Source organism: Meriones unguiculatus, chromosome X (genome assembly GCF_030254825.1).
Source record: "Meriones unguiculatus strain TT.TT164.6M chromosome X, Bangor_MerUng_6.1, whole genome shotgun sequence".
Lineage (NCBI taxonomy): Eukaryota > Metazoa > Chordata > Mammalia > Rodentia > Muridae > Meriones > Meriones unguiculatus.
The window spans coordinates 136771393-136788952 of NC_083369.1; the positions used below are offsets into that span (position 1 = coordinate 136771393).

Genomic DNA, 17560 nt, shown 5'->3' on the forward strand with positions numbered 1-17560 from the left:
GAGTGCAAACTTGTACTTGTACAACCACTTTGGAAATCAATCTGGTGCTTTCTCAGAAAATTGGGAATAATTCCGCATCAGGACCCAGCTATACCAATCCTGGGCACATACCTAAAATTAATTATCACATTTTAATGCATGTGCATAACATATTGTTGTCTCCCCCTTCATCTTGCTGTGCTCTTCTTCCCAAGTAGTCCTCCTTCTACTTTTACATCTTTTAAAAGTATTTTGAATTATTCAATGAGTTTCAGTGGGGTTGTGAACAAGAGCATGGGTGAGAGGTTGCTTACCAGGTACACCACTGCAGAAAGTATCTTTCTCTCCCTCAGAACCCTTAACTGCCTATAGATCTTAAGGAATGAGGGAGCCACTTCCCTTATGGCAACTGTTATCCTCAGGAAGGGGCAGGGTCTTCTTGTGAGCACTTCCAGTTTAGCAAAATTTAACTGCCAACTAAGGGAGAGGTGAGAACTCATAAACCCCTCCTTGCCTTCATGATGGAGTGTTGCCAGGCCCAAACTTGTATTTAGCCCAGCTGTAGGCATACTTCCCACTACATACTCTTTATGATCATACATTTGAATATTCTGCAAGGGATAATCAAAAACTTTTTATTTTTAATTTTTGTAACTAGTACCTGTTGCTCAAAGGGTCTTCACAAGCTTGAGCTTTATGTGGCAACCATTAAAGACCCTTTGACAGAAAGTATGTCATTCATCTGGTTAACAATTCATCTGGTTAACAATTCATCTGTTGATTATAACAAAAAAAATCCTATGCATTTATAATTTTTTTATGCCAAAATACTCTGTTTTTATAATATTTAACAAACTTAGTGATTTAATGCAACAAAATTATTATCTCATGGTTTCCATGAACTGAAAATTGGGAGTTTCTTCATTGTGTAGTTCTGGTTCACAGCCTCTTAAGAGATTTCAGCCAAGATGTCCACTGAGGCTATTGTCACCTGCGACTCAATCATGGCCAGTTCACTTCCATATCCTTCATAACTGTTGTCAGTAAACTTCAATTCCTTGTCACATGGCCTTTTTAGTGTTCTTTTTTCCATCGTCAGTAATCCAAGAGAAAGCAAGACAGAAGCCACAGTCTGTATCAAGTTTTTAATGTCATCTTCCTTGATTTCAACATTATATTACAAAAAGATTTATATTATTTTATTTACATGTCTGTCTGTGTGTCTATATGAGTATATGTGAGTCTTCATGGAGAGCATCCGATCCCTTGGAGCTGGAATTGTAGGCATTTGTGAATAATCTAGTGTGAATGCTGGGGTTCAAACTCAAGTCCTTATGTTCAAGCAGCAAGTGGTCACTGAGCAATCTCTCCAGATCCTTTAGCATTATCTGATTGGTTACAAAGGTCAGTGTTGGTATAATGTTCTTTTGGAATGTATACACTTTACCCTTGCTCATTCAAATGCTGATTTCTCTCGCCCACTCTCTGGTTTCAATTCGGACATTGCATTGTGATACTTATTCTAAGATTCATCTGTCTCAGCTTTGTGTATACATGACAAAATAAAGCAACTAGCCACAATGTTGAGTAAGGGAAAGGAAGCAGGAAGGGAGGGAGGAGCCAGAGGACAGGAAGCAGTGGGAGAGAGAGAGCTGGGAGAACAGAGGCAGGAGAGAGATCTTGGAATGACATGGAGAGATGGACTGGACCTAATATATCACAAAAAGAAAGTATAATGTTGGAAATCTAAATGTTAGGAAACTGTGAGGGCTGGGAGGTTTAGGATGGAACAACTATTGCCCAGAATTGTGTTCTAGGTTAATTAAATAAATCCCAGTGTCTGTGTGGTGATTTGGGTATACAGCTGTTTAGGATTAACAGCAACTTTGCCAGAAGATATATCAATAGTAAATATTAATCGTCACATACAACAGGTCAGATTGATTTAGTATAGAATGTAATTTTACAGAGGCATGAATTAGAAGATAAAGTACAGGAGGATCATTTTAAGTGATTGTCATATTCTCAAATATAGACACCAAACTAGTGTTTAGGAAGGATGGAGAAAGTATTTGTTAGCAAATATAGAAATTAGAATCTTATTCATGTTTTCATTTTTTATCTTACTTAATATAATTCCTATTAAGCCAACATTTAACATTCTCTCAGTTTCACCTGTTCTTGATTTATTAAGATTTAAGCTGTTCAGAGTTATGAAAATAGATGATATTTAGAGGTTTGTTCATACTGATTATCTATAAATATTGAGTTTTTAACGTTCTCCCAGATTTTTATATCTTAATACATGTGTAACTTAATATGAATTATGCAAGTTTTATTTGAAGGGAAAACTGTCATTTTGAGGATACAGTGGCACATTCCTGTAATTTTAGGATAGAAAACATGGTTTGGGGAAGCGAGTATGCAGTACAGTTGGCAACAGGTTTGCCTTGCTCACTCGAAGCCCTTGGATTCAATCCCAGCCACACAATCCTTACATAGTGTCATATACCTGTAATCCCAACACTTGGTAGGCAGAGACAAAAAGATAAGAAGTTAAAGACTTGCCTTGGTGATACAGAGAGGTTGAGGCTACCCTGGGCTACATAAGACCCTGTCTCAAGAATAAAATAAAACTGTCTTCTAAACTTATAATAATTACCATCGCTTTATGTGTTGGTCTCCCCAAAGACATTTCTTTTTTTTTGTCAAAATTTTAGCAGTTTCAATGTGATTGAGCTGGCACTGAACATGATGAAAATGGTCCTATTTTTTATATATTGTTATCATCTTCTAATCTGAAATTTTCCTATAGTTCAATGAAATTAATGCCTTTAACATTTTCCAGCCATACTAGAACCCTACTGACAGGTGCTTTTATAATATTTTTAAGGGGATGGTGTATGAAAACCTGTCTATAATTGGCTAAATGGAGACATCAGAAAATCAAATACCTCTTTTCTTTTCAAAGGGCTGCTTTCATGGGGCAATATGAGCTTTGAAAAGTGGATGCAATTTTGTAAAATTGCTGGCTTCAGATGCATTAAAGTCTAGAAAGTGTGCATTTTATTTCAATTGAACTTCTTGAAATTAATGCTCTTACTTATAGTTGCATTGTTTTAATGAACCTTCAGGAGCAATTGTTTTAATACCATCATCCTGTGTGTAAATGAAAATAATATAAAATTGGACAAATAACCTTAAAATGTAAAATCTAAAAGTTGCCAGAATCTGTTTGATATATTTAAAGAGATTCATATTAAGTAAATGCCTGCCACTACCACCAAGCCTCATTCCAGAAAAACTTGTGTGGATTCTTTGTCCCTCTGAATACATGCACAGTATAGCTAGAGAAAAACCACAATTCTTCAGCTACTGCAAAGGACCAAAATAACAACAACAACAACAATGAATAAATAAATAAGCGTAAAAACCAAAAAGAAGCTGGGTGCTGTGGCACATGCCTGTAATCGCAGCGTTTAAGGAGGCAGAAGCAGGCGAATCACTGTGAATGCAACGCCAGCCTGGTCTATAAAGTGAGTCCAAAAGAGCCAAAGCTACACAGAGAAACCCTGTCTTGAAAAACAAACAAACAAACAAACAAAAAAGAAAACCAAACAAAAAACAACAACAAAAAAGTGATATATTCATTGTGCACATGAATGGATTTTATAATGGCACTTTCATACACATATATAACAGACTTTGTATTTCCCTCTCGGATCGTCCTCCCCAGTGTCCTTTGCTCTCCTATGCAGTGTCACTTCTACTTCCCTATCTTATGTACAGACATAATTTCATATATTGTTACATAAAATCTAGGACACACAAGTGAGAAATATTTGTCTTTCTGCACTTGATTTGATTAATATGGTGATCTCCAGTTGCATTCATTTTTCTGTGAAGAGCACAATTTAAAAACTACTAAGAAATCCAACAACCCAATCAATGAGAGTTCTTAAAAGATCAAGTACAAATGGGCCTTTTTTTTTTTTTTTTTTTTTTTTGGTCTGAAATCTTCAGGACTATCCAGTTCCATGGGTTAAGGAGGTAATAACTATTTGAATCAAATATTTTTACATATCTGCAGCATGAGATCTCATCGTGGACCCCGTCTTGGAACCTGCCAATTTGAGAGATAACAGTATCTCCTTGTACCTTCTACCAGATAGGCTGCTGTGATGAAAAGAGTCCCAGAGAAAAATCAGAGCTGTTTCACTTGAATCTTCTTCCCTCTTAGTTTGTGTTTCCCACACCCTGACCCAAAGTTTGGCTACTCGGGTGGCACTCAGTGAGAAAAATACAGAACTTCAGCGTCTTATCCACGTGCTGGGGACCATGTGCAAACACCATTGGATCATTTCCATCGTCTTCCTTGAATCTACTGTTGAACTATTTCTTTTGGATGTTACCACTTGAATCCATCTGTGTACTCACCATTCAGGGGTAGCTGCTGGAGAATAAAACTAACACAGAAGGACAGGAGATGTAGTTCTGTTGTGGAAGACCCAGTATATGTGAGACCCTATGAGCTGTTCTCAGCACTTGCAAAACAAGCAGATGAACAAAGACCCAAAATCAACATAAAAGAAAGAGGCAGGAAACTTTTCCAGGCTCTTGCTATGCTAGTTAGTTCATGAATTTATCAATAAAATGTGTAAAAATAAATGCATGTCCTTTTTTTTTTTCACTTAAGTAAGTTTGGATTGGGTTTTGGCTATTTGAGACCAAAAGGAATCTTCAATAGAGCACTATTTATGATATTAAAGTATTATTTAACAAAACAAATATCACTGCTTCAAAGTTCACCCAACGGAGAGGGAAGAATGTGTTGGCATTTTTCATTCATCAGTGGCTGGGAAAGCAACAAAATAAACAAAATCCAACCCCCATATCTCCCCAAAGTAAGATCTTTTTTAATTGACTTTTTATTTTTCTTCAAGAATTTCATTCATGAGTGTAATATATTTTTATCATATCCACCCTACTCAACAACTCCTCCAATGTCTCTAACCACGTCCATCTCTCAAATTCTTGTGCTCTTCCTCTATAATTATTACTGTTGGGTTTTAAGAGGTTTTTACTATGTAGCTGAGGCTGGCCTTGAACTTTTCTCATTTTTTCTACCCTTTCCTGCAGACATGTAACATCATATCAGGCACGAAGCACATTCTTAAGAATGGCTTTTTGAAGTGTTATAAAAAATAAAAATAATATTATACATTAAAAAATTAGAAAAATAGCCAGGCATGGTGGTGCACACCTATAATCCCAGCAATTGGGAGACAGAGGCAGGAGGATCTCCGTGAGTTCAAGGCCAGCCTGGTCTACAGAATAAGTTCCAGGACAGCCAGGGCTGTTACACAGAGAAACCCTGTCTGGAAAAACAACAACAATAAAACCAACCAAAAATTGAAAAGACACTAAGAATGGTCTGGGAGATAAAGCAGTGTGGGCTAAGAAAGAACTACCGAGTATCTAAAATGGTTTAGATGGATTCAATAGCCGAATTAAGATTGAGGGGAAAGCTCATGGATTTAGTGCACAAATGCTTTAAGGCACTACTGATGGGAGAAATCCTTTTTCTTTGTTAGGGGAATCAGGAGAAGTAAATGGAGCCATGAAATAAGGGCCCATTACCTGGCTCAGCTTTCAGATAGCAATTGCAGGGTGGAGACTGGTGGAACCTGAGACATTTATTTACCTTGTGATTTTGTCCTATATTCTTTTGTCCTGTGATTTCAGACACAAAGACTGAGGACTGTGAGCTCTCAGACCGGGGAAAGATTTTATGAACCAACTTCGAATAAATGGACATTTTTTAAAGTTCTGAGCCTGATGTTTGCTTTTGTGTCACTGTGCAACATTCTCTGGTTTGTGGTCTCTAGCCATGTGCTAGAATATGGTGAGGCCTTTGGAGAAGCCATCACTGTGAGTGGGTGCATGTATATGCACATGCTGTGGAGTTGAATAGCATAAGAACTATCTAAAATGCACTTTAAAAGACAATTTATTTTATTTATGTGAGTGGTGTTCGTGTGCGTGCATGTGTGCGTGCGTGCGTGCGTGCGTGCGCGCGCGCGCGCGCGTGTGTGTGTGGTGTGTCTTGGTGTAAAATATGTACAGGTATCCAGGGAGGCCAGAAAAGTGTGCTAGATCTCCTGGACCTGGAGTTACAAGTGGTTAGCGCTGCCTTATATGGATGATGGGAACCAAACCTCAGTCATCTGCAACTACAATGGCTCAGCGTAATTGCTGAGCTATCTCTCTGGACCCTTTCTTTAATGTGCTTTTGATTAGTCCCTCAGTCTCTTGGGAGAGAGAGGAGGGATTTCTGGCATTCTGCTCTACACATGGCGTTCTGCTCTAGACACAGAACAATGCTCCACAGAACCAGTGGACAAACAGGTGGTTTTATCCCCCATGAAATCCGAATGTGCCCACAGTTCCAATTTAGACAGCCCACAAATACCATTTCTCCCGTTCCTGCTTCACCTTAGAAGAAAACACTTTGGTCACTTCAATTCTACTCATAAAATAATCCTTTTGTGATGGTTCCTCTTTAAAAAGCAACTCTTAGCGCCTAATACAGACAGACGAAATGAAAAGGATGAGGGAGGTAAAATTTGAGAGTCTTTCCTACAAGCCCTTGAAAGGCAAGATGTTTTCGTGAGGCTTTCAAATGATGGAAATTTTGATAGCTAATTTGGACAAAACAGGAAATCAGATGCCCCCCCTCCGGGAGTGAGTCATGAAAACCCACGTGTGTTTCAAAGCCTCCCGTGCAGTTTGAGAATGAGCATCGGGCAGGGCTTCTTCACATGTGCTGCTTAGCAAATTCTTAGTGTCTTTCTCACAACCCAAGCAAATTTCCTAAGATCTAAATCCCCATTGCATGAAGTGGTGTCCTGAGAGAATAGCAGGTACAACTGGGTCCTTTCCTGATTTCCGTTGTGAAACCTGGCCTCGATGTCTGGAAGAAACAGTGGAGACCAGAATCAATTCATAATGACCAAATATTCAGTGTTTCTGCTTCATCCTAAAAGGTGATATGACTTACTCTGGGAAGTTGTGTGCAGAAAAACAAAAACAAAAAAACATGGGTCTAATCAATTTAGCATCGCTCAGGAAAACAAAGCTGTTTATAGGCTAAGGCACTGGCAGGTTGTTCATTTTCCTGGTCAAGACCTGGAGGCATGGAAATTTAAAGTTTTAGCTCCGCAACAAGCAACACTTTCGCCTTGGAAACCTTTTTCCCTCTCTTCTGTTGCTAGGTCCTCCAGCTCTGTTCAAGCGTTATGCTTAATAGCTTTTCCGAGGAAGTGACATTCAGGTTTCCCTCGATCTGTCAGCATAATACCAACGCTTGAAAAAATCATTTATGTTAGTGAAGCCCTCTCTTTCCCTAAAGTCTGATTTTTCCCCTGCTTCCCAGCCTGAAAATACATTCAAAGGGCAATTTAAAAGTGACAGTAACATTCGGCCAATTATTTCTGGGGTAACAGTATTAGTGTTTCCATTTGAAAATAGCTGCTTTAATTGGTAAAATATAACATAAAAAAGTATCGGTGAGTAAAGGTGCTTTCTCATTGTATAACCTTTCCCCAAAGCTTTCCTTTCCGAGATGGTTACTAGGGGTGATGGAGGATAATTATTTGAATGTATTGTTCTGCGTTTTCCCTTTCTTTCATGTGTCTGTCAAGCAGCAGCTGCTTAACAAATAACTTAAATGTTGGGAAGAATTAACGAGTGCCCAGTGAATCAGAACTGCCTCTTTCATACTGTGCTTCAGGTCACTATACAAGGTACCCATTGGAAAGAAAAAAAAATCTCTTTAAAGTATCTCAGAGGGGTAGCAACATTTCTATATATAATTTTAATTTAATAATTGCTTTATTATGAAAAATGCAAATACAGCAAAGTTGAAGACATCACCCAGATTCTAACACACACACACAATTATTTGACAATGTCATACATGCGTACAATGTATTTTATCATATTAAATATCACTCCTTCCCCGAATTCCTTCAAGATTCATTCTTCCTCACTCCACCTGCAACGTCATGTCTTTTTTTTTTTTTTTTTAAACTCACTGATTCCAGTCTGTGCTGCCCATGTACTCCGGGGTGCAGAGCGGGGACTAGTTTATGGTTGGTTCCTTAAAATCTATCAGCTGTTAGTAGCTCCGACCCTAGGGATGGGAGCTCATGAGCCCCTCATCACTCCATGCTGGCATGTTAATAACCCCTACCACCTAGATTTTAATATACATATCCACTTATATTTCTTTTTCTTTTTCAAGGAAGTTTTCTTTATCTCATAGGGGCCTGAGCATTTTGTTTTTTTAAAATATAAATTTTATTTTTTATTTCAAGATTATTTAAATATTAACTAACAATATGATAGGATTATTTAACATAGTTTTTAATATAATTTTATTTATATATTTATTTATTACAACTTATTCACTTTGTACCCCTGCTGCAGCCTCCTCCCTTGTCTCCTCCCAGTCCCACCCTCTTCCTCCTTCTCCTCCTATGCCTTTCCCCTAGTCCCCTGGTAGGGGAGAACCTCCTCCCCTTCTATCTGACTCTAGCTTATCAGGTCACATCAGAACTGGCTGCATCATCTTCTGTGGCCTGGCAAGGCTGCACCCCCCACCCCCAGGGGTAGGTGATCAAAGAGCTGGCCACTAAGTTCATGCCCCTTACTAGGAAATCCACTTGGAAACAGAGCAGCCAATGGAATTCCTTTGAACAAGGGGTTTAGGTCCTCTCCATACATGGTCCTTGGTTAGAGTATCAGTATCTGCAGGACCCCCTGGGCCCAGATATTTTGGTTCTGTTTTTCTCCTTGTAGAGTTCCTGTCTCTTCCAAGTCTTTCTATCTCCCTCTTCTTCCATAAGGATTCCAGCACTCTGCCCAAAGTTTGGCTATGAGTCTCAGTATCTCCTTTGATACCCTGGTGGTAGAGTCTTTCAGAGGTCCTCTGTGGAAGGCTCCTATCCTGTTCCTTGTCTTCTGCTACTCCCGATATCTATCCTATTTGCTCTTCTGAATGAAGATTAAGCATCTTCCCTAGGGTCCTCCTTGTTGTTTACCTTCCTGGAGGAAGGTGAACCCTCCTCCATTGCTGGTAGGAATGTAACCTTTTACAACCACTTTGGAAATCAATCTGACGCTTCCTCAGGAAATTTGGAATACCTGATAAGCTAGGGTCAAGATCCAGATATACCACTACTAGGCATATACCCAGAAGATGACCCACCATTCAATAAAGACATCTGCACAACCATGTTTGTAGCAGCTCTATTTGTAATAGCCAGAATCTGGAAACAACCTAGATGTTTCTCAATGGAGGACTGGATACAGAAAGTGTGGTACATTTACACAATGGAATACTACTCAGCAATTAAAAACAAGGAAACCATGAAATTTGCAGGCAATTTGGGAACTAGAAAAGATCATCTTGAGTGAGATAACCCAGAAGTAGAAAGACACAAATGATATATACTCATTGTTGGTATAATGTTCTTATGGAATGTATACAATTTGCCTTTGTTCATTCAAATGCTGATTTCTCTACCCCACTATCTCTTTTCAATCCGGACATTGCGACCTGTCTCAAGTTTGTGTAAACATGCCACCATTTGACCTCTGTAATTGTCAATTAAACCAGCAGGTGCTGAGCAATGGAGAGACTAGGATGGGACACCCTGGTCCCAAGGGAAGGAGAAAGGAAGCCAGTGGGAGGAGTAGGAGAAGAGCGATCAGCAGGAGAGTACTTGGAAGCATGAAGAGAGATGAACCAGACCTAAGGTATGACTAAGATCAAGTATAATGTGAAAAGTCTGAATAGGAGGAAACTATGTTGGCTTGGAGGTTTAGGATGGAGTAACTATTGCCCAGCATTGTGCTCTGGGTTAATTAAATAAATCCCAGTCTCTGTGTAGTGAACTGGGTATACAGCTGGTTTAGGTATAACCCCCGTTAAACTAAAAAATAAATCAATATTAAACACTGATAATCAACAACAACTCACTTATAAGTGGATATTAGCCATACAATAGAGGATAAACATACTACTTATATTTCTTATCCAGTTCCTTACTTTTAGACAGCTGGCATGTTTATCATTTCAACTATTAAAACAATTCTGAACTTTTGGGTATGTTTTTTCATGGATGTATCTTGTTTCTCTTGAATAATATCTGGGAGAAATTACTGGATCATAAGCTAGTTATGCATTTAATTTAACAAAAAAACAGCAGAACTTTTGCTAGAGATGGTGGACAGTCTTACTACAACAATAATGTATGAGAGTTCTAATTACACAAATCTTTAAAAATGTTTTAAATTTTTCATATATGTATACTATATTTAAATTATTTCCCCATTTTCCTTCAACTCCTCTCAATCCCTCTCTTAAATTCATGGCCTCTTTTTCTTTGATTTTTTTTCTTTTTATTAATTAGAATTTATTCACTTTGTATCCCCCCTGTAACTCCCTCTCCCCTCCCCTCCCAATCCCACCCTCCCTCTCCCTTTTCCACCCATGGCCATCCCCCAGTCCACTGATAGGGGAGGTCTTCCTCCCTTTTCTTCTGATCCTAGTCTATCAGGTCTCATCAGGACTGGCTGCACTGTCTTCCTCTGTGGCCTGGTAAAGCTGCTCCCCCCTTGGGGGGGGTGATAAAGAGGAGGCCAATCAGTTCATGTCAGAGACAGTCCCTGTTCCCATTACAATGGAGCCCACTTGGACACTGAGCTGCCATGGGCTACATCTGTGCAAGTGTTCTAGGTTATCTCCACACATGGTCCTTGGTTGGAGTATCAGTCTCAGAAAAGACCCCTGGGCCCAGATTTTTTGGTTCTGTTGCTCTCCTTGTGGAGCTCCTGTCCTCTCCAGGTCTTACTCTTTCCCACTTCTTTCATAAGATTCCGTGCACTCTGCCCAAAGTTCAGCATCTGCTTTGATACCTTACATGGCCTTTCAGATGCCCTCTGTGGTAGTCTTCTGTCCTGTTCCCTGTTTTCTCCTTCTTCTGATTCCATCTTCTTTGTCTTTCTGAGTGGGGACTAAGCATCTTAACCAGAGTCATTCTTCTTAATTAGCTTCTTTAGGTGTACAGATTTTAGTATGCTTATCCTATATTATATGACTAATATCCACTTATGAGTGAGTATATACCATTTGTGTCTTTCTGCTTCTGAGATACCCCTGCCCCCAACACACACACTTTCTCTCTCTCCTTCTCCTCAGAGAAGTGAAAGGTCCCCCATGGATACTAACCTACTCTGGAACATTAAGTTGTTGCCGAACTAGGTGCATCCTCTCTCACTGAGGCCAGGCAAAGCAGCCCAGTTAGGGGTATGGAATCCAAAGGCAAGCCTCAGTGTCAGAGAGGGCTCCCATCCTCCAGTTTCTGGGGGGCCCACATGAAAACCAAGCTAAGCATCTGCAACATATATGCAGGAGTCCTAGGAATAGTACATGCATGCTATGTGGTTGGTAATTTAATCTTTGTGATCCTCCATGGGCCCAGGTTAGTTGACTCTATAGTCTTCTTATGGAATGCTTGATCCCTTTGGCTTCCTCAGTCATTCCCCCAACTCTTCTATAAGACTCGCCAAGCTCTGTCTAATGTTTAGCTGTGTCTCTGCATCTGTTTAAATCTGATGCTGGGCAAAGTTTCTCAGAGGAATTATGCTAAGTTGCTGTCTACAGGCATACCAGAGTAACATGAATAGTGTTAAGGTTCTCTCCCATGGGATGGGTCTCAAGTAAGGCCAGTCTTATGTTGGTCATTCCCTCAATCTCTGCTCCATCTTTGTCCCTGCACATCTTGTAGATGGAACAAATTTTGGGTCAAAGGTTTTGTGGGTGGGTTGTTGTCCTTACCTCTCCACCAGAAATCCTGCCTCCCTATAGGAGATGGCCTCTTCAGGCTCCATATCTAGAACTCTCAGCTAGGGTGAACCCCATAGACTTCCTGGGGCCTCCCCTGTCCCACGTCTCTAGAAAACCCCATAGATGATCCCAACCTCTGATTTCCACTCTTTCATCATGCAGTCTCTCCACTGCTCTCCTTACTCATAACTCCCAACCCTGCTCCCCTCCTCATCCCCTCTTATTCTGTGATTATTATTGTGAAACTTAGATAATAAATTTATATGAATAAATTTCTAACTACAATCTTCTACATCCATGTAGTATTGTTCATATGTATGTTTTTAGGATTGACCTCAGTAAGTATTGGATAAACAATTAGGGGGCTTGTCCTTGGTAAAGCTTAGTTTTTCCTCTCTCAGTGGTTGCTAAGTGCCTGTAACTGTTTATCTAAAGGTGGCAACTTGTAAGATTTGCCTCATCCATGTTGAGATATCAACTGGTATTGTCACTGTGCATATTTTGTTTAGATCACCATAATGTTCAGAGTTCATGGGTGCAACTTCCCTGTTATACATAGAAGACAATCTTACAGCGAATGTCTTAGCCTACTGCTTATATTTTAACATTCTCATCTACTTATATTTCAATGTGCTCATCCTGCTTTTTATTTATAGACAACTGGGATGTTTCCTGTGGCTCCCTCTCTCTCTCCTATTATGTTCTCTAAACCTTAAGTGTAGAGGATATGTTATAAACATATCAACTGGGGCTTGGCACCCCATGCATGACCAGTTGTTGTCTGCATTTTGACCAGTTATGACTTTACCAGCATCTAATGTTGTAACCTTTTATAATTTAAGCCATTCTATTGGATGTGTATATTTCATTGTTCTTTATTTTTAAACAAATTGCATTTCCCTGACAATTAATGATGCTGTATAATTTTGACATTGATGTATGCTCTTGGGTGAAGGGCCTATGCAAATATTTACAAGTATATGCCTCATTACTAAGTATTAGAAGTTTAGTTTGTATTTTGAGACCAGGTCTTGTTGGGGGTGATTTTCTTTGATGGTGTGGCTTTACTTAACATTGTGTGAATGTGTGTCTTTGTATTTTCAATTTTTGAAATTGGGCAGAAGGTAAGTGTCAGCAGGATCTTGGTATTGTCTTCTCTATGGCCCATCACCGGTGATTTTATATTTGTAAATACTTGTCCTTCCACACCTGCTCAGGCTTCCATCTATGCCTAGAGTCCATCTAAAAGTTGTCCTGTTGTGGTCTCACTGCTAATTGATTGTAATAAAGAACTGATGGCCAATGGCTGGGTCAGGAAGTACAAGGGCAGAACTTTTGGAAAATAGAGGAATTCAGGGAGAAGAAAGAAAACACAAGAGATTTGGAAGCAGGCATGGAAAGGAACAAATAAATGGTTGGGAACAGTAGCAGAGAGATAACGAGCTAGCCATGTGGTGGGATGTTGGGTTAGGTTTAAATGGTAGCTGGGAAATTGCTAAAGCAAAAGGCCTAAGCTTTAAAATATATTAAAGCCTTCTTGTCATTATACCGCTGGTGATCTTTGGAAAGCTCCAGCAATAGGTCTCATGTATCCCAGGCTGGCCTTGAATTTACTATGTAGCTGAAACTGGACTTGGGCTCCTGATCCTCCTGCCTCAGTCTCTTCATTGCTAAGAATATGAGACTGCTCTTTGATCACCTACCCCTGTGAAGTAGCCCTAGTAGGCCACAGAGAAAGAGGATCCAGACAGTCCTAATGAGACCTTGTAGGCTAGGGTCAGATAGTAAGGGAGGAGGACCTCCCCATCAGTGCACTATGGGAGGGACACAGGGGAAGAAAAGGGAGGGAGGGTGAGGAGGAGATGAGGGAGGGGGCTATAGCTGGGATACAAAGTAAATAAATTGTAACAAGTAATAATAATAAAAAGAAAAAGAAAAAATATGAGATTGTAGCTGTCACCATACTCAACTAAGCACTCTCTCTCTCTCTCTCTCTCTCTCTCTCTCTCTCTCTCTCTCGATCAGAGATTAGTCTTCTTCTGGGTATGTTTTCTGAAGCATTCAGGTTTCACATATACGCTATGGTCTGTAATCTCAGTTACTTTTTGCATATGGTGTGAGATAGGGACTCATGTATTTTTCCCCTATACTGGTATCTAATTATTCCAACTCCTTTTTAACAGGCTGTTCTTTTTCTATTGGACTCACTTGGTGCCATTTAAAATATTTTATGGTTATATAAGTGGAGAGGTCAATTTCTAAGACCCACTGTGAAATTTATTTGCCAATCATTCAGCAAACATATACTGTCTTGATAGCTTTAGCATCATATAAGTCATAAAGTCAGATAGTTTAAGTTTTTACCTTTATTCATTTAGATGGTCAATTTCTTTTTTGTTGTTTTGAGACCGAGTCTCACACTTTAGTCCAGGCTGGCCTGGATGTAACTATGCAATTCAAGTTGATCTTAAACTTGCAGCAATCCTTATGTCTCAGCTTTCTCAGTATTAAGATTATAGATATGAGCCTCTGTACCTTGTTTAGCCTTCCAGATTCTACAAAAAGTCATGCATATGTGTACTGGAAAGCATTTTTTTTTTTCCTATAGATCAATTTAAGGAGAATCGACATCTTATTAACTCCATCTATAAAATGATGTAGCTCTATCATTATTTAAATCTGCCTTAATTTCTTACTTTAGTACTTTATAATTTTAGTGTAGAAGCTTTAAAAGTCTGTTTCCATAAAATTCTTATGCCAAAAGTACAGATGTGATACATAATGTATTTTATATATTTATTATGTAGAACATATAGGTTATATACTCCATGTTACACATAATATCAAAAATATGTAAGCTGTGTTAGAATTGCTTCATACTTTTTGATACTGTGAAGGAAAATCAGTTTTTAAAGTTTCCATTTTTAATTCTTTGTCATCTGAATAAAGTTTCTATATACCCTTTGTATTCTGTGACTTTACTACATTGTCTTACCAGTTTTTAGATACTGAGTCTCCTGCCTTATGTACATGATCATGTCACCAGCAAAACAGATTTTTTTTTCAATCTTTCTGCCTTTTACTCCTTTTCAGTTTGCCCGACTGAACTAGGTTAGACCTCTTGTACAATACTGAATACGTATGTTGATAGTGGTCAAACTTGCCTTTTAATAGTCTCAAAGAAAAGTCATTCAGGCTTTCACCATGGCTGCTTCTCTTAAAAGTTATTCTTGGAAGGGTTTGGAGATCCACAAGGAGAAAAACAGAACCAAAAAATCTGGGCCCAGTGGTCTTTTCTGATACTACAATCTAGAACCCTGTACAGATGTAGCCTATGTCAGCTCAGTGTCCAAGTGAGTTCTCTAGTAATGGGAACAGGGACTGTCTCTGACTTGAACTCAATGGCTGGTTCTTTAATTACCCCCCTTCCCCATGGGGGAGCAACTTTACCAGGCCACAGAGGAAGACAGTGCAGCTAGCCCTGATGAGACCTGATAGGCTATTGTCAAATCGAACAGGAGGAGGACCTCCCTTATCAGTGGACTGGGGAAGGGGCAAGGGAGGAGATGAGGAAGGGATGGAGGGCAGGATTGGGAGGGGAGAAGGGTGGGGCTACAGCTGGGATACAAAGTGAATAAATTGTAATAAATAAAAAATTATATTAAAAATGCTGTTCTTTAGCAGATTGAAGAATTTTGCATTTAAGAAGCCCTTGGCTGACCTGGGGACATGGCTCAGTGAGTGAAGTACTTGTTTTGCAATTGTGAGGACTAAAGTGCAGATTTCCAGAATTTATTTAAAAGGTAGGGAGGTGTGGCAGGAGTTAATCGCCTGTAATCTCAGCACTCAAGCGGTAGAGATAGGAGATCCATGTTTAAGTAGATGAGCTGCAATTAGTGAGCTCTGGATTCAGCTACAGATCTTGTCCCAATAAATAAATAAAGTGTGGTGGCACTGTCTATAATGGTCTGGGCCCTCCTACATTAACCATTAATCAAAAAATGTCCCCACAAGCCAATCTGATGGGGATAGTTTCTCAGTGGAGGTTCTCCCTCTTCAGGTGACTCTAGTTTGTGTCAAGTTGACAAAAAAAAAAAAAAAAAAAAAAAAAAAAAAAAAAAAAAAGCTAGCCAGCATACCTAAGCACACAAATCTAAGGTATTGTGTTACCAGCAAATAAGGGGCTAAGAGACCATCCATATTTGAGTCAAAGCCCTTCAGGGAAAGATTGTGTGTGGGGGAAAGTTGAGATGAAACTGATTTTTTAACATTATTACCGTTTTAGTTTATGATCACAGATCTTTTTGGAAAGCCTTTAAATCAGTGGATCTCAACCTGTGGGTCACGACTCCTTTAGGGTTGCCGGACCCTTTCACAGGAGTCACATATCAGGTACCCTGCATACTAGATATTTACATTACAATCCATAACAGTAGCAAAATTGGAGTTATGAAGTAGCAATGAAAGTAGCTTTATGGTTGGGGGTCACCAGGACAGGAGGAACTGTATTAAAGGGTCTCAACATTAGGAAGGTTGAGAATCACTGCTTTAACTGTATTGCCTCAGTTTGAAGGTTGCAGCAATGGTTGCACCTCGATTCTTGTGCAGTTTTGTTCCTGTCAATTCTTTTGGTAAATGTGGATTTAGTGGAGGGAGAAGGATATTTACAGAATGAATCTTTAAAAACTGTGAGCTGGTCTAAGATTCTGAAGTAGTGGCAGAACCTGAGGTTAGAAATGCCTGTAAATTTTCCTCCTTGTGTCACCTATCTCTACCTGAGTCTGTAGAAGCTTCTAAAGCCAACCTCCCATTTCATTCAAAATCTATTTGGAAATGTTCTATGTGTGCTTAAAAAGAAACTTACATTGTACTGTTCTTCGATGATGTGTTTTTCAGTTAGACCTTTGTATTGCGACCTAGTTTTCATAACAATTATAAAAAAGTAGCTAAAATTTATCAACCCACAGTTTGGTGAAGAATAGAAATTCAGACATAGCTTAGTTGTATATTTTTGCAGTGTGTCATTGTTTCCCAGAGTAGCCTTGAATCCCTGGATTCAGAAGATCCTCCTGCCTATGCTGCTCAAGAAACTAGCACATGCCAGAATTGACTTATAAACTTCCAAAAGTTAATTGCTCTATACAGATTTTCAAAATCTGTAGATGTAAAACACAGGCCTCACCTCAAAGGGGGGGGGGGAATGACATATTATTCTGAGCCCAATATTAGTGATGATGGCATGGGAACATGAATTCAGGTTAACACGAACGGTATATTCAGATATGGAAGCTGTTATATGAATTTACTATAGCCACAGAACACAAGAAAGTGATAAATCAAGGCATTTACCAAGCACTCTCTGGGTCCATAAGATAGGTGGGTTACAGCAAAGCAGGGAAATAGTCATTATGGGTATCAGATGGTATCTGGCTACACTCCTAGCTTTGGGATTGGTGGAAGATAGCGGCTGGCTAAGGTGATGCATTCTAAAAGGTTTTCCTGATAGCTGAAAGGATGTTAGAACAGATACAGAGGTGAACAATAAATAGCTATTAAGGGGATTAGAGATAGAACAATGTGGCCTTAGCACTAGATCTGCCACAGGTCAACTTTCCATAGTGACAAAGTTCTAATCCATTAAGGGATTCTGTAGCATCTTCACCACAA

The 17560-nt window shown here is 39.3% G+C and overlaps 1 long non-coding RNA gene across 1 annotated transcript in view; it reads left to right on the forward strand.

Moving 5' to 3' along the window:
* The window catches only part of LOC132650102 (uncharacterized), a 151529-nt gene that overhangs the window by 129126 nt on the left and 4843 nt on the right, over positions 1 to 17560 (forward strand). Inside the window, exon 4 of the long non-coding RNA XR_009588469.1 lies at positions 9662 to 9801. This is a non-coding gene — a long non-coding RNA (uncharacterized LOC132650102). The remainder of the gene's footprint in view (positions 1 to 9661; positions 9802 to 17560) is intronic.